The sequence below is a fragment of the Mustelus asterias genome, chromosome 11 (assembly GCF_964213995.1).
Source record: "Mustelus asterias chromosome 11, sMusAst1.hap1.1, whole genome shotgun sequence".
In the NCBI taxonomy this organism is placed as follows: Eukaryota; Metazoa; Chordata; class Chondrichthyes; order Carcharhiniformes; family Triakidae; genus Mustelus; species Mustelus asterias.
In genome coordinates, this window is record NC_135811.1 from 99,413,108 (window position 1) to 99,437,632 (window position 24,525).

The window sequence follows — 24,525 nt, forward strand, 5'->3', positions numbered from 1 at the left end:
GAACTTTATAATAATTATTTCTAGTGCCTGGCAATCATCTAACTATGTTCTTTTTAAAGGCCCATTCACAAGCTGCATCTGATTAGGTGCACATTAGGTGGTAGACTTTGTACCAAACCATATTGCTAGTTTAAACATGGCACAAAAATTCCATAGGCCAGGGCTATGTTGAGAGAAATTATCGAGGTTAACTCAGTTATACATCTACAATAACAGATATTTAGCTCTGGATATTAGTGCTCATTGGAGGGCCTCTTAGCTGGGTTGGCTAGATGGGCAGTGTGTACACCAGCAGCGTGGGTTTGATTCCCGTTCCAGCTGAGGTGGACTTGGAGCCTGCCTCCTCATCTTACCCTGAAAGTGGAAGGCAGTGGCAAACTACCACCGAAAAAAACTGCCAGGATGAAACATCAGCAACAACCTGGTACCTGCCTTCAGGCAGAGCACACACAAATGAATGAATTAATTAGTACTCAAGGAGTAGGAGTAAGCCAAATGGCCCTGTGAGCCTGCACCATCATTCGTTGCCACGCGATCATGGCTAATCTTCTATCTCAACTCCATATGCCTTAATTCTGTTAGAGATTAATAGGTGTTTTGATACCATCTTTATATTAACGACGAACAGTTACAGGTCTGGGATAAAGAATTCAAAAAGTGTGCAATCCTCAGACAAGAAATTTCTTCTCATCTCAATTAATATTCATCCCGTGGATGCATGCGCACATAGCATGGTGTTAAATAATGTAAATCAAAAGAGAGTGCCGAGATGTATTGTGTGTGTAACCTGTTATCGGATGGATGGCTGAAAGATAAGCAGCCACTTTGGTCAATTGGAGAAATATAGAGAGAAGCGGGGAGGAGAGAGTCAATAGACATAACCATTGCAGCGAAAGGGCAAGAGGCAAAACTCGAGAACAATGAGCCACTGATTCAAACATTTTTGTCTCAGTCCTTAGTATAAATTTAATTTAATTTTACCAGCACTGGAATTTAGCTTAATTTGAGAGGAGCCATAGTGACTGAGTAATTGAGTGCTTGGCTGCCGAAGTTGAAGTGCCTGTTTTGACTGCCATTCAAAACATCCCTCTCAATCAGCAATATCGTGAAAGGGTGGAATTTTTGTTGACACTTGGAGCAAGAGTGTTTCCTTTCGTAGAACTTGTGGTTACTGTTTTTCTTTGGCTTGAGAATTTAGTATGCCCTCTCGGCCTGTAACGATGCCCTGGTTAATATTTGAGAGATATGCCTGAAACAGTTACAGGTCTTGAATAAAGAATTCAAAAGATCCACAATCGTCAAAAGAAGAAATGTGTAGCTTTTATGTTTGATCTTTTCTTAGCTTTTTGGTTAACTAGATATGTCACACAGAAGAAAACTGTGTTAATTTGCCGGTGGGGAAGAAAAAAATGTCATTCTTATAATTATTGAGCAGGGCACCACCAAAGGTAAAAAAGTATAAAGTGTTGTCTTGTGAGGAAAGGTTGGACAGGTTAGATTTATATCCACTAGAGTTTAGAAAGGTAAGAGGTGACTTGATCGATCCTGGGGGGTATGGACAGGGTAGATGTGGAGCGGATGTTTCCTCTTGTCGGAGAATCTAGAACTAAGGGCCACTGTTTAAAAATAAGGGGTTGCTCATTTGCATCTATACTATAAAACCATAAGAAATGGAAACAGGAGTAGGCCGTTCGGCCCTTCGAGCCTGCTCTACCATTCAATAGGATCATGGCTGATCCGACATTCCTCACATTCACTTTTCTGCCCTTTCCCTGTAACCCTTGATTGCCCTTACTTATCAAAAATCTCTCTATCTCAGTCTTAAATATACACAAGGATTCTGCCCACAGCTGTCTGTGGCAAGGAATTCCAAAGACACTCAACCCTCTGAAAGAAGAAATTCCTCCTCATCTCAGTCTTAAATTGGTGCCCCTTTATTTTAAGACTATGCCCTCTGGTCCTAGACTGTCTCATGAGGGAAAACATTCTCTCAGCCTTTACCCTGTCAAGCCCCTTAAGAATCCTATATGTTTTAATGAGATCACCTCTCATTCTTCTAAATTCCAGTGAGCAGAGTCCCAACCTGTTTAACCTTTCCTCAGAAGACAATTCCTCCACCCTAGTGAACCTTCCCTGAACTGCCTCCAATGAAATAATACCCACCCTTAAATAAGGAGACTAAAACTATCTCATTACTCCAGATGTGGTCTCAGCTGTACCTTCTACAGTTGCAGCAAGACTTCCCTACCATTATACTCCAACCCCCTTGAAATAAGGACCAGCAGCATTCCATTAGCCTTCCCGATTACTTGCTGTTCCTGTGTGCTAACTTTGTGTTTCGTGTACAAGTATCCCCAAATCCCTTTGTATTACAGCTTTCTCCAGTGTTTCTCCACGAGGCAGAAATGTTTTCTCTGAGGGGGGTCATGCGTCACAAGAACTCTCCTTCTGAAAAAAACAATGGGAGCAGAATCTTTGAATATTTTAAAGGCACAGCTGGATGGATTCCTGATTGACAAGGCAGTGAAAGGTTATCAGGGATAGGCAGGAATTAAGGGTTAAGGTTGCAATCAGATCAGCCATGATCTTGTTGACTGGCAGAGCAGGCTCAAGGGGCTGAGTGACCTACTACTCCTCCTAATGTTTGTATGTAAACATAGAAAATAGGAACAGGAATAGGCCATTTGGTCCTTCAAGACTGCTCTGCTATTCATTATGACCATGGCTGATAATCCAACTGAGTAGTCCAATCCTGGTAGCGAGTTCCACAGGCTCACCACTCTCTAGGTGAAGAATTTTCTCCACATTTCAGTCCTAAATGGTTTACTCCATGTTCATAGACTGTGACCCTTGGTTCTGGACTCCCCCACTGTTACAGAATGTAAGAGTGTTCTGATGAGCCTTTTCTCCTATGTCATTGTTTTACTGGCATCTGTTAAGGGTTCTGTGCATGTTTTGATTTAATTTGATTTATTATTGTCACATGTATTAACATAGTGAAAAGTATTGTTTCTTGCGCGCTATACAGACAAAGCATACCGTTCATAGAGAAGGAAATGAGAGGGTGCGGAATGTGGTGTTACAGTCATAGCTAGGGTGTAGAGGAAGATCAACTTAATGCAAGGTAGGTCCATTCAAAAGTCTGATGGCAGCAGGGAAGAAGCTGTTCTTGAGTCGGTTGATACGTGACCTCAGACTTTTGTATCTTTTTCCCGAAGGAAGAAGGTGGAAGAGAGAATGTCTGGGGTGCGTGGGGTCCTTAATTATGCTGGCTGCTTTGCTGAGGCAGTGGGAATGGGCTTAGGCAGGTTTTTTCATTCTGCAAGAGGGTGACTTATTTTACTAGTTCTCCTGTTTTCATTGTTATTACTGTTCTACTGAGCTACTGTTATTGTTAAACTCTGTTATTAATTTTAAAAAGAAGTTTATTTTAAACAATGCATTCGGCTACCTTATTTATGGTCCCAAGTTACCACACCTTTTTGCCAACGAGAAGGAAACAGCAAGAAAAGAAAACACAGTTTTTCGAGGTTCTAACAGTAAGTAGCTAGTTTTCATTGTAGGTTTATTCAACAGAATTTCAAGTGAGCAGTACCATGGCTCCGTTCAGTTGGCGAGTTTGATGAGAGGAGCGAAGATTGGGCTGAATATGTGGAGAGGTTACAGCATTTCTTTGAAGCAACTGGAATAGCACATGAGGCAAAGTAGTGCTTCCTCCTCCTGAGTATGTGTGGGACAAAGACATATGCGTTGATGAGAAATTTGGCCATGTCACAGAAACCAGGGGAGATTTAATTTGCAGATTTAGTTGCTATGGTCCAGAATCACCATAACCTGAAACCCTTGGTGATTGTTTAAAGATTAAAATTTCATAGCTTTTGAACAGCAAGTCAATCAGTAGCTAACTTTGTGGCAGAATTACACCGTCTTTGAGAACACGGGTGATTTCAGAGCAGCTTTAGAAGATATGCTTAGAGATAAGGAGAGCATTCACCATCTATTGTTGCGGGAAGCAACACTAATTTCTAAGAAGGTGCTAGAAATTTTGCAGGGCATGGAAATGGCTGCCAGTAATGCTAAAGGTATTCGTAAAGCTAATGTTGGTGCCCAGGCTGCATCAAATGAAGAAAGAGATTGCAAGCAAAAAGGTGAAAGCAGTCGAGTGTTTTGAGTGATGGACCACATTATATGCATCCTGTTGCAAATTTGTGAATGCTGTTTGTCACCGACGCAACAAGAAAGGACATTTAGCAAAGAAGTGCAGGGGTGCAAAGAGTAAGGCAAAGGTTGAGCAAGAAAATTTAAATTCAAAGAAGCTTCACCGAGACAGCTCTGAGCAGGCTGAGGAGCAAGCTTGTGGCAGGTTTAATGTGAATGCGGCATGAGCAGAGCCTATTTTTATTAGTGGTGGTCGATGGTAAGCAAATCAAGGTGGAGGTGGACACAGGAGCCTCTGCATCTGTAATTAGTGAAGGGACTTACAAGTCAACGTGGGACTCTAACTAAGTGCCAGTCCTTACTCCGACAGAGATTAATCTTTGGATGTACACAGGAAAGTCCATACCTTTGTTCAGTGTGTTGGAAGTCCATAATGCATATAATAGTCAAGAAGCAAGTGCATGCCTCCTTGTGATCGAAGGGAAGGGTCGAGTTTGCTAAGGCGTGGCTGGCTCACCAAAATTCCATTGGAGTGAGATCAAGCATATGAGGGTGACCAAGGATATTGTCACAAAGTATCTGAATGTGTTCTAGGATGATCTGGGTGCGTTGAATGATTTGATTTGATTTATTATTGTCACATGTATTAATATACAGTGAAAAGTATTGTTTCTTGCACACTGTACAGACAAAGTATATCGTTCAGAGAAGGAAAGGAGAGGGTGCAGAATATAGTGTTACACTCATAGCTAGGATGTAGAGAAAGATCAACTTAATACAAGGTACGTCCGTTCAAAAGTATGATAGCAGCAGGGAAGAAGCTGTTCTTGAGTCGGTTGGTACATGATCTCAAACTTTTGTATCTCTTTCCCGACGGAAGAAAGTGGAAGACAGTATGTTCGGGGTGTATGGGGTCCTTAATTATGCTGACTGCTTTTCCAATGCTGTAGTAAAGAAAGTCCACCAAGGCCTCTACTTTCTCAGGAGGCTAAGGAAATTTGGCATGTCTGCTATGACTCTCACCAACTTTTACAGATGCACCATAGAAAACATTATTTCTGGTTGTATCACAGCTGCTCTGTCCAAGACCGCAAAGAACTACAAAGGGTCGTGAACGAAGCCCAGTCCATCATGCAAACCAACCTCCCATCTATTGACTCTGTCTACACTTGCCACTGTGTCGGAAAGTGGGAAGTGTAGTCAGACTTCCCACTTGAAGTCTATGGTGCGGAGGTGGTACTTCCTCATTTAATGGAGGGCAGGTTCAGAAAACCCATTGGTTCTGCATTTAGGACACTGACAAAGGCTGAAAAGGGATGTTCAGAATTGGACGAAGAGGGTCTAACTGTTGTTTTTGTGGTGAAAAGATTTAGTCAGTACCTCTGTAGTTGTTCGTTCATCGTATGCACCAACCACAAGCTGTTGATGAATCATTTCAGTGATTCAAAAAGCACTCCTCCCATGGCCTCAGCAAGAATACAGCGGTGGGTGCTTACATTGTCAGCTTATCAGTACAATATCATGTACCGAGCCCGAAAAGAAAACACAAGTGCGGACGCATTGAGTAATTTCCCTTTACCAGATTTGCCATCCAAGGTATTATGTCCTCCCAAGACAATTTTCTTACTCGAGAGACTTGCACATTGTGCAGTAAGCGCGAAGCAGATTAAGCAATGGACAGATCCTTTTCTGTCGCAAGTTAAAAAATTTCTGATGCAAGGATGGCCAACTATCATTGAAGATGATGAGTTGAAACCTTATGTGAAGCATAAGGATGAATTAAGTGTGCAGGGTGGTTGCATAGAGTGGGGGTTATGAGGGGTTGTTCTGAACCCTGATCACTCGCAAGTCATGGATGAAATTCATGACGCTTATCCAGGTGTCTGTAGAATGAAAAGTCTAGCCAGGTCGTATGTTTGGTGACCTAATATGAATCTGGACTGGGAAGGGCAAGGCGAATTGCTGTACGACATGTCAGATAAATCAGAAGATGGTGCCACCAGGACCACTTCATCCTTGGTCCGTGGTCCAGACTGCATGTGAACTTTGCGATATCTTTCATGAGCTACTTGTTTTTAGTTGTTTTGGTTGTCGTAGGTGCACATTCGGAATGGTTGGGAGCTCATATCATGAATAATATTACAACTCCTGTGAGAATTGAAAAGCGACATCAAATTTTTGCAACTCATGGTCTACCAGATACGCTTTTTTTAAATGATAGGACTGTGTTTACAACAGAGTTATTTCAAGAATTCATGCAGAAGAATGATATACGTTATGTGCGTATTGAGCCGTTTCACCCGACTTTGAATGGTTTGGCAGAGTGAGCTGTTCAAACTCTGAAGAAGGGATTGAAGAGAATGGCAGGTGATACTTTTGAGTACAAAAATGTCAAGATTTCCATTCCAGTATTGATTCATGCCACAATCCGCAACTGGGCTCTCTCAAATGGGATTGTTCTTCGGTAGAAGATCGAAGTCTCATCTGGACCTGCTTCATCCAAATCTTCGAACAAGAATGAGCAGGAGACAAGAGAAGCAGAAGGAAGGACAAGGCTACCTCGCCAGAAAGGCAGTTCAAACTGATGATCAAGTTTGCATCAGGAACTTTGGTAGTAACCAGTTGTGGTTACCGGGAGTAATTTTAAACCAAAGTGATTCAATATCTTGAGTCATGAGACTGCAACATGGAAGAGCTGTGTGCAGACATCAAAATCATATTAGTTTGCGTTATGACTCAGAGTCAGGGAAAGTTTCTGAGTCAGCAGCCATTACAGACAACATGGCAGAAGGTAATGCTGCTCTGACCATTCACCAGGAAGTGGTTCCTGTGTTTCCAGGTTTGCCAGTTGACTCTGCGAAGAATGTTCATGTGCAGATTCTCAATCTACCTCTTCATCTATGCTTCCAAATCAACCATTACAAGATTCACCTGTGCTATTGTGTAGGTCGCAACGCAATTACAAAGCTCCTGACAGACTCTTGTTAAGTTAAGTCATTACTTTTGTTGTATTTCTGTCCTGATGGGGGAATTAAAATTTAAGGAGAAGAAATGTTACAGAATGTCATTTTAAGTACAGAGTCTTATAAGCTGTTCTCCTGTGTAATTGTCGTACTGGTGTCAGTTGAGGGCTCTGAGCACGTGTGGGCTTTGGCAGGTTTTTTCAGTCTGCAAGAGGGTTACCTGTAAGCGAGACCTGTTTTACTCGTGCTCCTGTTTTCATAGTTACTATTATTACTGCTCTGCTGAGTTACTGTAATTGGTAAACTGTTATTTATTTAAATAAAGAAGTTCCTTCTTTTACACAATGCATTCGACTACCTTATTTGCGGTCTCAAGTCACCGCACCCGCCATCAGGAACATCTTTCTTGCATCTACCCTGCCTAGTCCTGTTAGAATTTTGCAAGTTTCTCTGAGATCCTCCCACATTCTTTTAAACTTCAGTGAATATAATCCTAACTGACTCAGTCCCTCCTCATATGTCAGTCCCACCATTCCAGGAATCAGTCTGGTAAACCTTCACTGCACTCCCTCGATAGCAAGAACGTCCTTCCTCAGATAAGGAGATCAAAACTGCACACAATATTCCATGTGTGGTCTCACCAAGGCCATGTATAATTGCAGCAAGACATCCCTGCTTCTGTATTTGAATCCTCTTGCTATGGAGGCCGTCACACCATTTGACTTCCTTACCACTTCCTGCACCTCCACACTTACCTTCATCGACTGTGTACAAGGACACTCTGGTCTTGTTGCACGTTCTCCTCTCTCAGTCTAGAGCCATTCAGATAATAATCTGTCTTCCTGTTTTTGGTACCAAAGTGGATAACCTCATATTTATCCACAGTATACTGCATCTACCATGTATGTGCCCACTCATTCAACTTGTCCAATCACACTCCAGCATCTCTGCATCCTCTTCACATCTCGCCCTCCACCCAGCTTTGTGTTGTCATTTGCAAATTTGGAGATATTATATTTAGTTCCCTCATTTAAATCATTAATATATATTGTGAATAGCTGGAGTCCTAGCACTGATCCCTGTGGTACATGGCTCGTTACTGCCTGTCATTTGGAAAAAGACCTGTTTCTTCCGACCCTCTGTTTCCTGTGTGCCGACCTTTTTTTTTTGTCCATCACTATGCACTACCCCCAAACCCATGTGCTTTAGTTTTATCTTCTAATCTCTTTGTGGGACTTCGTTAAAAACCTTCTGAAAGTCCAAATAAACCACATCCACTGGCTCCCCCTCGTCAACTTTCCTACTTACATTCTCGAAGAATTCTAATAGATTTGTCAAGTATGATTTCCATTGGGTAAATCCATACAGTCTGATCCTGCCACTGTTTTCCAAGGGCTCTGCTATTAAATCTTTTATAATCTTCCCCATTACTGACATCAGGCTAACTGGTCTATAATTCCCTGTTTTCTCTCTACCTCCCTTTTTGAATAATGGGGTTATATTAGCTACCCTCCAAGGCTGCAGTTTAGGTCTTTCTCTTGCTGCCTGTGGGAGGGATGTTAAAAGTAATAGCAAATTACACCATCCCATCACCTAATTTCAGCAGCTCATGATTTAATTTAATTTCCAAAGTCATGGAAAGTCTGTTACTTACTTGGCGTCATTAAAGTTGAGTGGTGTTCCAAGAGGCTCTATATATATATATATATATATAATATATATAAATACCACTGAGGAGTAAAATCAGGACACTGGTTCTCCTCTTGATTTATTTATTTGCAGCAGTCGTGAGAGAGAGGGAGAATGAAATCCAAGTTATGCATTTGAATATAAATGATTTAAGCTGCCTGTCAGGTGGAAGGGAACTGAAGAGACAGACCAGATGTAATGCTGGAGGCAAGAACTGCAGCACTGCAACGTGTTTTAAAAATGCCATGATAAGGAATGTTAAGGAGAAATGTGTGTATATATTTTTAACAATTCTTCCGACCTAGCGGATTGATTGTAAGCAAACAAAAGCATTTATTTAAAAAAGCACAGTTTGTGATTTCACGTCAGCTCTTTGCCGCCACCCCCCCCCCCCCCCCCCCCCCCACACACACACACACACACACACACACACACACACACACACACACACACACACCAGCAGTGCCGTAACTAGGAGTGTAAATTTGGGTATGCGCCAGTCTATGATGGAAAGCCAATGACCAAATGTCTGACATCATGGGATATCATTTTGTATTAAATTGTACGAATAATTCAAGTTGTCACTTTGTTTGAACGCTGCTTCCTTAGAAGTCAGGGGGAGAGACAGGATGAGATGAAACAGGGGGTGGGACAGTGTAAAATTGCCTAGAGCACTAGGGGCTGCAATGAAAATATCCTTTTTAAAGAAAAGTTTTCCTTACAAAGTGAAATCAGTTGCACTAGGTGTGTGGTAGCTCTTGAATGTTTAAAGCCTCCTGCATTGAATGGCAATATATCTGACAATGCCCCGTATTGATACAGCATTCGTGGTTGGAAATTGCCTTGCATTCGGAAGTGGGCAGGTGTATTCAATATCGCTTCTGATAATGGTGGGTGATGATAAAGGTGTGACTTTCCTCTGACATTTCCCGCCCTGTGACTGCCAAAATTGGTGGTTAGTGGTGAAGAAAAACTACCCAAAACCTTTGTCTGTGCCGTGGTGGCTGCTTTTTGCAGACAGAGTGACGTGATTTAACAAATTGTTACTGGTAGGAATAACCATGCAGTTAAGCAGAATGGAACTATTTAGCAATTTTCCCTCATTTGCTAAATATTTTAGTGTCATAGCAGTTACTTACTACCCTGAGAAGAGAGAAACAAATGAGCAGCTATTATCCAAGGTGCCGTTTCTTCAAAAGTCAAGAATGCTTTTTTGTGGCTCTAAACATGCTGTGCTTAGAGATTGAACTGCAATCCCAAAGCTGTCATGCATTATGTCCAAGTCATTCTGTGACAATTGGCCCCTAGCTACTGTGGAGAGAGCTATTTAGCTATCATGTCTTCTGTTGCAAAGACATTGTATCTGAACATTGGATTCTTGTCTTCTGTGAATTCATTTTTTGTGGAATGTCGTACAAAATATCTATTTTTAATAGGCAGAAGCAGCATTGTAACCATTTGTAAAAAGTGTTCTTGCATTTAACTCTTTGATTACGATAGCACTTTTACTTTCAGAATAACCATCTCTCATCTAGCAGCTGTGGAAGTAATCTAGGCAATTCAACGAATTTTATTAGCCTTAGCCCTGAAAGATCTAACATGGCGAGCATCGACAAAAGAGATTTTTAGGACTCGGCCAAATTGTGGGGCTGTTCTGAAGGAAGAGGCAAGCCTTGCTAACCACATCCATTCAGGAGACCACTTGGGTCGCTAGCCGTCACAGTCTCGGGGGTCGTTGTCACCTTTCTCCTCGCGGATCGTAGGTTGGTTGAAGACAGGGAAAAGGGGTCAGGAACCAAGGCCCGAGTGTTTCACTGTGACCAGCTAAGTTAAAGTTTATTTATTAGTCACAAGTAAGGCGTGCATTAATACTGCAATGAAGTTACTGTGAAATTCCCCTAGTCGCCACACTCCGGCATCTGCTCGGGTCAATGCACCTAACTAGGATGTCTTTCGGACTGTGGGAGGAAACCGGAGCACCTAGAGGAAACCCACGCAGACATGGGGAAAACGTGCAAACTCCACACAGACAGTGACCCAAGCCGGGAATCGAACCCGGGTCCCTGCCACTGTGAGGCAGCAGTGCTAGCCACTGTGCCACTGTGTCGCCAGGCCAGTTGCTGGCCAGGGCAGTGCCCATTCTGATGGACTTGCTGGGGGGAATTAATTGAAGTTGAGACAAGAAGAAGGTGGGAAGTCTCACCATCCAGAATGCCTTGACATCTATCAGCATCCTGCCATTTTGGGCAGAGCAGTGGAGGAAATCCAATCCTGGCTGTCCAATAACGCTTTTATTGTGTTTGATTTTAACATGGACGTTTTTTAACTTGGAGGTGAAAGAGTTAGCAGCAGGGCAGATGTGCAGAGAAACTAGAGGGTTTAGTCAAAATGAAGCAGTGTTCTCATCATAAAATGAAATTAATCTTGAATTCACTTCAACATAGTAAACACTGTGTAAACATAATCAGCATCATTACTAATTAACTTGATCTGTGATGAACTATTGACTTGAGTAGACAAAGGTGACTGTGTATGGTATATTAACTGTCTTTTGTGAAAGATCTTGCAGTGTATTAAATTTTGTTGCTGCGGCCACATTTTTAAAAAAAAACCTTTTCTTATCTGACCTGTATAATAATCGGAGCGTTTCGAAGCACCAAGCAACATAGTGAATGGTAAAGAGATGAATATTTTCTTAAAAATCACATTGGCTTTCATCTTTAGTGAGATGGTAATGAGTTTCATCGTAGCTGAAATCCTTGCCAGTGAACTATGCACAGATTCTGTCAAACAGTATTAAAGCTTGCAGTTGCCCCAAGGGCAGTTTACGTCTTTAAATTAAAGCTGACTCGTGATTATTTATACAAATTCTCTAAATTTCATTAAATAGAAAAGCCAGTGGAGGAATCTATGATTCCACTCATCTTAGAAGTCCGCTTTTGTTGTGTTAATCTGCTTGTTTATTTGTTCAGTCAGTTGGAAAAATGTATTGAGTTTTAACATAAAATAGAATAATAGAATCTTGTAGAACAGAAGGAGGCCATTTAACCCATGGTGCCTAAGCTGACTCTTTGAAAGAGATACCCAATTAGACCTGTTCCTCCTCTACTTGCCCATAACCCTGCAAATGTTTTGATTTTCAGAAATATATCCAATTCACTTTACAAGGTACCAGTGAATATGCTTCTATCATCCTTTCAGTCCATTCCAGATCGCAAAATTAATTGCCTTATTCTACACTATACACTTGTAACCCATCTGCAAACTGCCAGGCATCTTAAACAGCATCTTCCAAACCCACAATAACTACTATCTAGAAGGATAAGGGCAGCAGACTCCAGCACCAAGTAGTTCTCCTCCAAGCGCTCTTTATATGAACTATATGGTCGCTTTTTAACATAGAATCTTCGCATCCCTCCAGTGCAGAAGGAGGCCATTCAGCCCATCGAGCCTGAACCAACAACAATCCCAGCCAGGCCCTATCCCCGTAGCGCCACATATTTACCCTGCTAATCCTCTTGACTCAAAAGGGCAATTTAAAATGGCCAATCACAACCTAACTTGCACAGCTTTGGACTGTGGGAGGAAACTGGAGCACCCAGAAAAAACCCCACACAGACACGGGGAGAATGTGCAAACTCCACACAGACATTGAACCTGGGTCCCTGGTGCTGTGAGGCAGCAGTGCTAACCACTGTGCCACCCAGTTACCCACAGTTGCTGGGTCAAGGTCCTGGAACTCCCTGCCTAACAGCACTGTCGACATACCTACACTACATGGATGTAGTACTTCTCGAGGACAATTGGGTATGAGCAATAAATGCTAACCTAGCCAGTGACACACACACCCCATAACTGAATTTTAAAGAAGTAATTTAATATATGTCTGTACTATCGTTCCAAAAATGCTTTCATCTAAAGCTCAGGAACCCACAGAGTTTAAAGTTTATTTATTGGTCACAAGTAAGGCTTACATTACACTGCCATGAAATTACTGTGAAATTAGAGTATTGGCCACATGGTGTAAAGCATGATGGTGGTGGATTGTCAAAGATCTTTCCGTTTTGAAATGTGCCCTCATTGTTCACCAATGCTTGTGGTGCTGGTGAATCTCGCATGCGAACAAACAGTAATGTTCAATGTCAGTAAACTCTAACGATCAGTATTGCTATCCTGTAGATTTTCCGTGCAGTGAGTCTGGGGTTACAGGAACTGAAATAGTTGACTCATCCACGAGTTTAATTAACTCCTCAAATAATTTCTCTACCTTGGAGAAGCATGATCAGGGCACCTGATCTTAACGTTAGTACTGTATTTGGTAAATATACAATTGAATCATCAAAATACAAAAGGTATAAAGAAAAGTTAATGAGATATTCAGGTCAGGCATTTCTGATGAGTATATGAACCAGATTGTTAAAATCCTACTGGTACGATCATTGCCTGAAAACCTATGTCCAATTAGTTCATTGTATCCCCTTTACAGTTGCGTCTCTTGAATAATAAAATCCAAAGCAACAACTTTGGTGAAACAGGAAAAATAACAATACAAGTCCAGAAACCAGGCTTCTCTAATGCTTTCAAGCTGATGCGGACCATTCATTTTTGCCTGTAAGCTTTTTGAGTGGACACTGATCACATCTGGTATACTCCGAGGCATCTCTATGCTACAGCTGTTGGGCTGAAATAAAAACAGAAAATGGTTGAAGTAGGCTGCAGGTCTGTCAGCATTTGTAAAGAGAAAAGACTGTTCAACAGTCGGGTGTCCACAGAACCCCTCTTAAAATGTCTGCAGTCAAAACATTGAGTTATGATTTTCTACTGGTCAACCATTTCAGATTTTCAGAATTTGTATGTTTTTCAATATCAAAGTCAGTAACCATTCTCTATGTTTTGCGAATATTGCAAAGACATTTGGTACTCTTCTGTTGCTGTGTAAAAGTCCAATATTTAAAGTACTCTGAAAACATATTGAGCAGAACCTTATTGCTTCCCTCATTTCCTTAAGGACTCTGGATGTCCCATCTGCCTTGTAAACATTTAATTCCTTGTGTGTTTCCCTCCCATGTGTTTTACTTGTGTTGCAGATTCCGGAGCCAAAATGACTGGTTCAATTCCAGATCCCCAATCTTCATTTATTAAAACTGATCTGAAGAATCTAGTTTGCACGCTGGCCACAATCTGATCCTCTGTAATATTTCTTCCCAATCTAGCCATTAAAAAAACCCACCTCATCTTCTATTTGATTCCAACTTCGCTTAACAAGTTACAAGTTAGACACTAGGATTCAGATTTACCTTCACGGGATCCCTCGACATTGCGCCTTAGTGTTTGAGGATATGTAGGTTAGGTGGATTAGCCATGCTAAATGCATGGAGTTAAAGGGACAGGGCAGACGACACACAGAATGAGACCATTTTGCTCATCGTGTGTACTGGGCAAAAAAAGAGTCATCCTGCTTAATCACAACATGATTAACACATCCTGTCTTGGTCTGTAGCCTTGTAGGTTAAGTGTATGTCAAGTTCATATCTAAGAATCCCTACAGCGCAGAAAGAGGCCATTTGGCCCATCAGGCCTGCACCGACAACAATCCCTAATCCCGGTAACCCCACGTATTTACCCTGCTAGTCCCCCTGACACTAAAGGTGGGAATTTACAGCCTCACTCAAGTGAGTTTCAGACCATCACCACCCTTTGAGTGAAAAACATCTCCACAAATGAACTTATGAATTAGGAATAGCCACTTGGCCACTCATGCCCACTCTGCCATTCAACAGGATCATGGCTGATCTAATTGTAACCTCAACTCCACATTTCACCTACCCCCAATAACTTTTCACCATCTTTCTTATCAATAATCTATCTATCTCTATCTTAAAAATGCTCAAAGACTTTGGCCAAAATTTTCTCTGATAGCGGAACTGATAATATGATGACTTTTTCCGACACGTAGTCCAGGACTTACAAAAAAAAACCTTGCAGCCAATCGTGGGTTCCACAAGGTATCACTGGAGGGTAGCCACTGATTCACCTGCCCTGCCATCAGATCAGGCACTCAATGATCCAGGTACCATTTAAAATGGCCTCCCCAGCACACAGCGAGCTTCAGCTGCTTCATTAATGACCTTCTCTCCGTCATAAGGTCAGAGGTGGGAATGTTCGCCGATGATTGCACAATGTGCAGCACTATTCGTGACTCAGATACTGAACCAGTCCATGTTCAACTGCAACAAGATATGGACAAAATTCAGACTTGGGTTGACAAGTGGCAAGTAACATTCGTGCCACACAAATGCCAGGCAATGACCATCACTATTAAGAGAAAATCTAACCACTGTCCCATAACATTCAATGGTGTTACCATCACTGAATCCCCCACTGTCAACATCCTTGGGGTTACCATTGACCAGAAACTCAACTGCACTCGCTACATAAACACAGCGGCTACAACAGCAGATCAGAGGCTAGGAATACTGTGGCAAGTAACTCACCTCCTGACTCCCCAAAGCCTGTCCACCATCTACAAGGCACAAGTCAGGAGTGTGATGGAATACTCCTCACTTGCCTGGATGGGTGCAGCTCCAACATCTCTCAAGAAGCTTGACACCATCCAGGACAAGGCAGCCCGCTTGTTTGGCACCACATCCACAAACAGCCAATCCCTCCAGCACCAATGCTCAGTCAATCCCTCCACCACCGACGCTCAGTAACAGCAGTGTGTACTATCTACAAGATGCACTGCAGCAATTCAACAAAAATCCTTAGATAGCACTTTCCAAACCCACCACCACTGCCATCTAGAAGGACAAGGATAACAGATACATGCTAATGCCACCACCTACAAGTTCCCCTCCAAGTCACTCACCATCCTGACTTGAAAATATATCGCCGTTTCTTCACAGTTGCTGGGTCAAAATCCTGGAATTCTCTCCCTAACTATATTGTGGGTGAACCCAGCTCATCACCACCTTCTCAAGGGCAACTAGGGATGGACAATAAATGCTGGCCGGCCAGAGACTCCCATGTCCCACGAATGAATAAAAAAACACAGCGAACATACCAGGAAACAGTCATCACCCATGTTCAACCCCTGGCATCAAGCTGGCACCACCCTGACATTATCCTCTGCCCTCTGAATGCTGCACTCACTTCTCATCTCCCCTGGGAGTACTGCTTGTCAAGTGCACACTTTCTGAGACCATTCGTGCTTCATGCCGTTCTGGCGTAAGGGCTTGATAATTATGTCAATTTATTGTAATGAGGTAATGTTGGGATATGTGGCCCGTCACTGACAGGGCGATGGGACAATCGCTTCCTGCTTTGATGTTGTTGTGAAATGTGACAGTGACCTTTTTGCAATATTTTCCACTCCAATCGCTGAGAAGAAAGAGACTTGGCACTCATTTTAATCACGTTTTCCAGCACCTGGTCCGCAGCTTTGCAGGTTGCACCATATTCCCCTAAATTCCATGCTGACTATCCCTGATCAATCCATGTCTTTCAAAGTGATAGTTTATCCTGTCTTTCAGGATTGTTTCCAATAATTAACCCACCACTGAATGTTTGCAGACTTTCAATCCTCTGGGATCGCCTGTATCTAGTAAGGATTGGAAAATGATCCTCAGGGTATTCACTATTTCCTCCCTGGCTTCCTTCAACAGCCTGGGATGCAATCCATCTGGCTCTGGTGATTTATCTACCTTCCAGGATGCCAGTCCCTCCAGTACTTCCTCTCTATGCTTATTTCTTCTAATATTTCACATTCCTCTTTAACTAGAATGCCTGAATCATCTCTCTCCTTAGTGAAGACAAAGTATTCATTGAAAACTCCGCCTGTATCTTCTGAGTCTATCACAAATGACCATGGACATCTCTCGCCCTATCCTATCTTTTCCTTAGTTATTCTCTTGCTCTTAATGTATTTGTAAAACACCTTAGTCAAGCAGGCTAGTAGGACCAAGTAGGAATATTCCTGCTCCTAAATCTTAGGCTTCTCTAGTGCTCCAGCTGTACGTAGATTTACGCAGAAGGTACAGCATAGAAATGGGCCATTGGCCTAACTAACCTATGCCAGTGTTTATGTTCCACATGAGCCTCCACCTTCTTTCTCCTCTTCATCTAACCCTTTCAGAATAACTTTATATTCTTTTCTATCTTGTGTTTATCTAGCTTCCCTTTTAAATGCATCTATGCTATCTGTTTCAACGTGGTAGTGAGTTCTACATTCTAATCAGTATCTGAGGAAAGCGTTTCAATTCCCTGTTAGATTTATTAATGACTATCTTATATTTATGCCTCCTAACTCGGTCCACCGTCCCCCACAAATGAAAACATCATCTCCACAGCCACTCTATTAAATTATTTCAGGACCTAGCCTTTTCAATTGTTTTCATTCTTGCAAATCTTTTTTCTTTCAGCTTTTCTACTGCCTCCAAATCCTGATGCATAGGCCAGAAATTTGCATAGTATTCTAAAGTGTGGTCTAACTGAAGTTCTGTGCATGCTCAACATAACGTTTAAAGTTTATTTATTAGTGTCACAAGTGGGCTTACATTAACACCTGCAGTGAAGTTACTGTGAAAGTCCCCTAGTTGCCACACTCCAGCACACGTTCGGGTACACTGAGGGAGAATTTAGCACGGCCAATCCACCTTAACATGCACATCTTTCAGACTGTGGGTCGAAGCCAGAGCACCCAGAGGGAACCCACGCAGACACGGGGAGAACGTGCAGATTCCACACACTGGGGTCCCTGGCGCTGTGAGGCAGCAGTACTAACCACTGTGCCACCGTGCCACCCTTTGCAGTTTGTCAATTTTGCCCCTCTTAAAATACTCCCCTGTACTTTGTTGCTTTTAAAATGGCATTATTAACCTGTTTCAAGCTTTTAAATCTTAACCTAACCACAGTCCAATTCATTAGAATAAATGCCTGATAGAGGATTTCTCTGTTAGAGGCCAGCTCATCAAAATAGAGTGTAGGAGAAGTTTTTACAAAGTGCTGTGAATTGATTACTTCTGTAAAACCCAGTGAAAAGTGACATTTATTCAATTATAAATATTATCTATGGGTCTTCTCAAAATGATTGCTGTCAGTAAAATGTTAGGAGCAGGAGTAGGCCATTATGTGCATCTGACTGGCTCCACCACTCAATAAGATCATGGCCTGGATTCTCCGATCTTGCCTGTGGCCATCCCGCTGAAACTGAGAGCAGAGAAGTTGGCGTTCCAGCCAAAACTCCATTCACTTTCAGCAGCACCGGGAGCATCCCAGCCGCGAATGAGGGTGAAGATTTTCAACGCACAGTTGAGCTGATTGTGGCTTTGACTTCACCTTCCTGTCTGCCCCGCCATAAACGCTTCACTCCCTTGGCAATCAAAAATCAACTTTCAATGACCTAGTCTCCAATATTCTCTTGGGTAGAGGCTTCCAAAGATTAACGATCCTCAGAGGAGAAATTCCTCCTCATCTCTATCTTAAGTGAGAGAGCCCTTAATCTAAAACTATGCCCTGGTTCTTCATTCCCCCACGAAGGGAAACAGCCTCTCAACAGCATCTACCTTGCTAAGCTTCCACCTAGAATTTTATGTTTAAATAAGATCATCTCTCATCTTCTAAACTTCAATGAATATAGGCCCAACCTGATCAACCTTTCCTCATAAGGCAACCATTTCATCACAGGACTCAACCTGGTGAGCTTTCTCTAAACCGCCTCCAGTGCATATTCTTGCTTAAATGAGACCAAAACTTCAGTCTTTCACCAGACCCGCCCTTCCAACCTGACCACCCCAAAATCCAACCCACTTACCTTATATGCTTACCTTCTCCCAACTTGTGCTGTAAAAAAAAGGGGCATGACCTCCTCCCCGCTGACGGTTTCAGGAGAGTGCTGGCCTGCATGGTTCTCGCCTGGCCTGAGTCAGAAAGTTAGGCGAGACAGAATTGAAAAAAGGTAAAGGTAAGAAAATCTGACTCCGATTGCCACCCCATTGAAGTTCAGTCCCATTCTGGCTATTGTTAAAAATGTGCCTCCTTCACTCTTAGACTATAAGACATAGGTGCAGAATTAGTCCACTCGGCCCATCGAGTCTGCTCCGCCATTCAGTCGTGGCTGATATTTTTCTCATCTCCATTCTCCTGCCTTTTCCCCATAACCCCTGATCCCCTTATTAATCAAGAACCTATCTATCTCTGTCTTAAAGACACTCAATGAGTGGCCTTCTGCGGCAAAGAGTTCCACAGATTCACCACTCTCTGGCTGAAGGAATTCCTCCTCATCTCTGTTTTAAAGGATTGTCCCTTTAGCCTGAGGTTGTGCCCTCTGGTTCTAGTTTTTCCTACTAGTGGAAATATCCTCTCCACGTCCACTCTATCCAAGCCTCGCAGTATTCTGTAAGTTTCAATAACTTGTGCTTGATAATGTCAACTTGTTAATGTACTCCATGCATAGGTGCGCAAGTTGTTCAAACCAAATTAAATACCTTTATTCTGAAATTATGAAGAGTTTTTACATTGCACCAGGAACTCTGCTGGTTCTCATGGAGCCCAACAGATTTATTTTTGGGAAACACACTCACCAACATGGGTCTAATGCAGCATAAAAACGACTGTCATTTTTGCTCCAGTGTCTTCTCCCCATGCATATGGATATCTGGAATTCTAACTTATCCTTTGTCTGGAATCATAATCAATTTAATAAAGAGTTGTACAGCAGCAAGCACATTAAAACCAAATCTATTATCCTGAAACTGCTCATCTGTAAGCTTAATATTTTTTTTGAGTGATTGTTGTGTCTTGGGATCATCCCAAATGTCTAGGTGTGTGTGCTGTGCACCACATCACAGGAATCCCTCAAGTGTTTGGACTGTTGCGAGTAATCAGCTTTTTTTAATTTTCCTGTATGATGCATATAAAATTAATCATAAATACCCCTTGTATATACACTTGAGTGCAGCATTAATTTACTTAAATGCTACAGTAAACCTGTGGAAAATGGGAACGCCTGCCTGTTATGTGAGACAGCTTTGTTTTGATGTAAAGAATTTGTGAAACCACAAACCAGAAACCTCCGACTGAGGTTTTGCTGAAAGCCAACTTTTGTTGTATTTAACACACACTGCTCCTTGCAGCTTGCCGTAGTCTCTTATTTTAACATTTCCCTTGATAACTGTATGTAATTTATAGCTGAAATAGTTGGAAAGTTGTCAATTTTTTGGCTCTTTGGGGTTATTAGTTAAACAAATTGCTGCTTCAAACATGCACTTAATTCATCTACTTAATTTTCATTGCAGCTATCAATGGTTACAGGGTTTCAACTGCCATTACATCTATAGCAATTATTTTCCATAAATCTTTTACGGTTGAGTATTAGAAACCATGATTAAGGAAATGTAAATTATGTAGTCATTGTAGATATCTGTGCTTGAGTACTTCCTGATTACAGGTTATTAATCTCTCCAGTTTAAGATGTTTTCCTTGAATATCCCCAATGGCACAGTTTGTAAAGCATCTAAAATAAAACGAAGCCGGAAAGATCAGGAAGATTCCTCCATTTAATCCACAGCCAGTACCGAATTGGCAGATTTCAGCTAGGTTACATTTAACATCCCTAAAGTAGAGTTGGTAGGTATTTGTCTGCAATGGGAGGACAGGATTGATCTCCATTGTAGTGCATCAAGTGTTGCTATTTGAGTGAGGTGCTCAACTCCACATAGGAACTATTTTGAACCCCGTGCATCCATGCAACATCTTGCTTCCGTCAGCCTCTGAAATCTGTGGTAACAGGGGTTAGAAAGGTAGGAAGCTGGAAGGAGCATGTTGACTTTGGAGATCTGGGGCAAGGCAGATTTGGTTTTGACTAATGCCTAATGCGGTGAATTTCAGGACCATGGGACAGCGCAGTGCCATAGCGGTTAGCACTGCTGCTTCATGGCACCAGGGATCCGGGTTCGATTCCGGCCTCGGGTCACTGTCTGTGTTGAGTTTGCACGTTCTCCCAGTGTCTGCATGGGTTTCCTCCGGGTGCTCCGGTTTCCTCCCACGCTCTGAAGATGTGCAGGTTAGGTGGATGCAGGTCATGCTAAATTGCCCCTGAGTGTCAGCAGGGTAAATACATGGGATAACAGGATAGGGCCTGGGTGGGATTGTTGTTGGTGTAGACTCGATGGACCAAATGGCCTCCTTCTACACTGTAAGGATTCTATGAATTGGAGGCAGCTGTTGTTCTGTCATCACTGAGTGTGACCAGATTGAAGAGGTACCTCCCTGAATAAAGACAAACTTTAGCATTTTCTCCTTCCAAGCACACACACGCATTTGAGGCTTAAGAACTTTGATTGGGTCATGACTCAACATTCATATGTTACGTCATTGTTTTTGGTTTAACATATATTATGGAAACTAATGTTCTTGTGCAGAATGCTTTAAAAAGATGTAGTATTGTAAGTTTAAAAAAAAGGTTGAAATTCTGCCTATCTTGGGTTGAGAAATATTAGTAGGTTGGATGTCCATGTAATTTGAAATGGATGTCCAGTTTTGAAGTTAGCTCGCTCCTTCATTTTTACTGCTGAAATATTGGGCACTAAATGTGTTTTTGATCCTTGCGCAAAATAAATATTTCATCCATGAGTCGACTGCCACTGACTGGACACAAAATGGCATGTCGGTTCTCTTGAGCAGGCCTTGACTTGAGTATGTGTGGAGCCAAAACATGAGTGCACTGTGATTCCTTGATGAGGCAACGGTGTTTCTGTCTGGTGGTTCACCCAAGAATGAGGGACAACATAACCTGCCTTCTGTTAAGATGAAATATGGAAAACGGTAAGCCTCAGCATTGTGCGCTGGTCATGGCAATTACAACCCGGCTCTGTTAAATCCTAGCCATTTGTTATTTTTTAAGCACTTTGGTTAAGTTGTGCCAGAAGGGGGCAGCACAACGTGTATTTTGAAAGTTTGTGATAGTACAGGGAGAAGAGTAAAATATTGCAGAGTTGCTAGCTCCCATGTTTATTCAGTGTTGCAAATTTGTTTGGGTGCACTATCTGATGCCATCTCCATTGGACAAAATTTTGGTGACCATTTCTTCTCAGTGGTTTATAGTTTTAAGTTTTATTTATTCGTGTCGCAAGTAGGCTTACGTTAAGACCATAAAGCATAGGAGCAGAATTAGGCACTCGGCTCATCGAGTCTGCTCGCCATTCAATCATGGTTGATATTTTTCTCATCCCCATTCTCCTGCCTGTTCCCCATAACCCCTGATCCCCTTATTTAATCAAGAAACTATCTATCTCTGTCTTAAAGGCACTCAATGACCTGGCCTCCACAGCCTTCTGTGGCAAGGAGTTCTACAGATTCACCAATCTCTAACTGAAGAAATTCCTCTTCATCTCTGTTTTAAAGGATTGTCCCTTTAATCTGAAGTTGTGCCCTCTGGTTCTAGTTTTTCCTACTAGTGGAAACATCTTCTACACGTCCACACTATCCAGGCCTCGCAGTATCCTGTAAGTTTCAATAAGATTCCCCCCTCATCCTTCTAAACTCCAACGAGTATAGACCCAGAGTCCTCAACCGTTTCTCATACGACAAGCTCTTCATTCCAGGGATCATTCTTGTGGACCTCCTCTGGACCGTTTCCAAGGCCAGCACATCCTTCCTTAGATATGGAGCCCAAAACTGCTCACAATACTCCAAATGGAGTCTGACCAGAGCCTTGTACAGCCTCAGAAGTACATCCCTGCTCTTGTATTCTAGTCCTCACGACATGAATGCTCGCATTGCATTTGCCTTCCTAACTACTGACTGAACCTGCAAGTTAATCTTAAGAGAATCTTGTACAAGGACTCCCAAGTCCCTTTGTGTTTCTGATTTCTGATTAACACTGCAATGAAGTTACTGTGAAAATTCACCACTCGTTGCACGCTGGCGCCTGTTTGGGTACACTGAGGGAGATTTTAGCATGGCCAATGCACTTTATCAGCACGCCTTTCACACTGTGGGAGGAAACCGGAGCACCCAGAGGAAACCTACACAGACGCGGGGAGAACGTGCAGACTCCATACGGACAGTGAACCAAGCCGGGAATCGAACCCAGGTCCCCGACGCCGTGAGGCAGCAGTTCTGATCATTGTGCCACCATGCGATAGGTAAGCAGTAGATAAAAGCTTTTTACTCCATTCAATAACCTCTGGATTACTACTGTAAATAAGTGGAGTTATAAATAAAGTAGGAAATAAAGACAAGCGTAAGTGCAAAGTTGCTTCTGTACCTTTGGTCTGCCATGTCACATGCTCATTCCAATTTTTACATTATTGTTGACGGGTTATCAAGGACAGAGAAAGTTATCTTTCAGATGTTCAGGAAATAATCGGAGTTCATGAAATGTCCTGTGACAGATTTGATTAAAAGTGGTGAGAAAGAAATTGGATCAAAGGAAGCATGGTCTCAGGATCATTGCAGATAAAAGAGCAGGCAGGTAATTCATCCATTTTACACTTTAAATCTTTAATAAAACATTTTATGTTTCATTTATTATTTGTGAAAGCTCCAATTTATTCCCTTCTATTTAGAAAGTGCTGAGTGATGCTGGGATATTTGGTTCCATGGATGCCGGTAGTCCTTAAGTACCTCAGCAACCTGACTGTTTTCATGTGGAATACTAGATAGTGAATGGCTTCTGCACCAAGAAGAACAGTGCAAATGAACCCAATGCAAAGTTCTATAAACTCTGGAAGGGTTCTTGCAGATTGGAAGGTGGCAAGTGTCATCTCATTAATTAAGAAGGGAGTGAGAGAGAAAATGGGTAACGACAGATCTGTTAGTTTTGCATCAGTAGTAGAGGAATGCTAGAACCTATTCCAAAGTATGTGGTAAATGGACCTTTGGATAATAATGATCTGAGCATAATAAGCATGGATTTATGAATGCCATATCGTGTTTGACAACCTTGTTGGAGGTTACGTCCACTTGGACTTTCAGAAGGCTTTTGATAAAGTCCACCATAGGAGGTTGGTTAGCAAAATTAAAACACATGGGATTAAAAATTAGTTAATAGGCAAAAAACAGAGAGTAGGAATAAGCATGTCATTCTTGCGTTGGCAGGCTGTGACACTTGGCTACCGCAAGGATCATTACTATATATAGCAACGGAAGTTGGTTAGCTCAGTTAGCTGGATGGCTGGTTCATGATGCCAACAGCGCAAGTTCAATTCCTGTACCGGCTGATGTTGTTCATGAAGGTCCGCCTTCTCAATTGTTTTTCTGGCCTGAAGTGTGGTGATTCTTGGGTTCAATCACCACCAGTCAGCTCTCCTCCTCAAAGGGGAGAGCAGTTGATAGTCATCTAAGACTATGGTGACTTTACTGTATCTATATATCAATGATTTGGATGTGGGGACTAAATGTAATATTTCAAAGTTTGGGGATGACACAAAGCTAAGGAAAAATGTGAGTTGTCAGGAAGATGCAAAGGGATCTGGGTGTCCTAATCAGTAAGTCAGATATGTTGGCCTTTATTGCAAAAGGATTTGAGTACAGGAGTCACAAGTCTTGTTTCAATTGTATGCAACCTTGTTTAGACAGCACCTAGAGTAATGTGTGCAATTTTGGTCCCCTTATCTTAGGAAGGATAATGTTACCACAGAGGAAGTGTGCCAAAGATTCAGCAGACCTGTTGCCAGGATGGTGGGACTATCCTATGAAGAGAGATTGGGGAAAC

At 42.2% G+C, this 24,525-nt stretch overlaps 1 protein-coding gene across 3 annotated transcripts in view; it reads left to right on the forward strand.

Annotated features, from left to right (window-relative positions):
* The window catches only part of raraa (retinoic acid receptor, alpha a), a 590,811-nt gene that overhangs the window by 90,615 nt on the left and 475,671 nt on the right, over positions 1-24,525 (forward strand). Inside the window, exon 1 of one of the 3 annotated variants that reach the window (XM_078224103.1) lies at positions 21,576-21,632. The exons of the other annotated variants lie outside the window; for them this stretch is intronic. The gene's annotated coding sequence lies outside the window, so the exon portion shown is untranslated. Of the gene's footprint in view, positions 1-21,575; positions 21,633-24,525 lie in introns of those variants that run through there. 3 annotated transcript variants of the gene reach the window in all.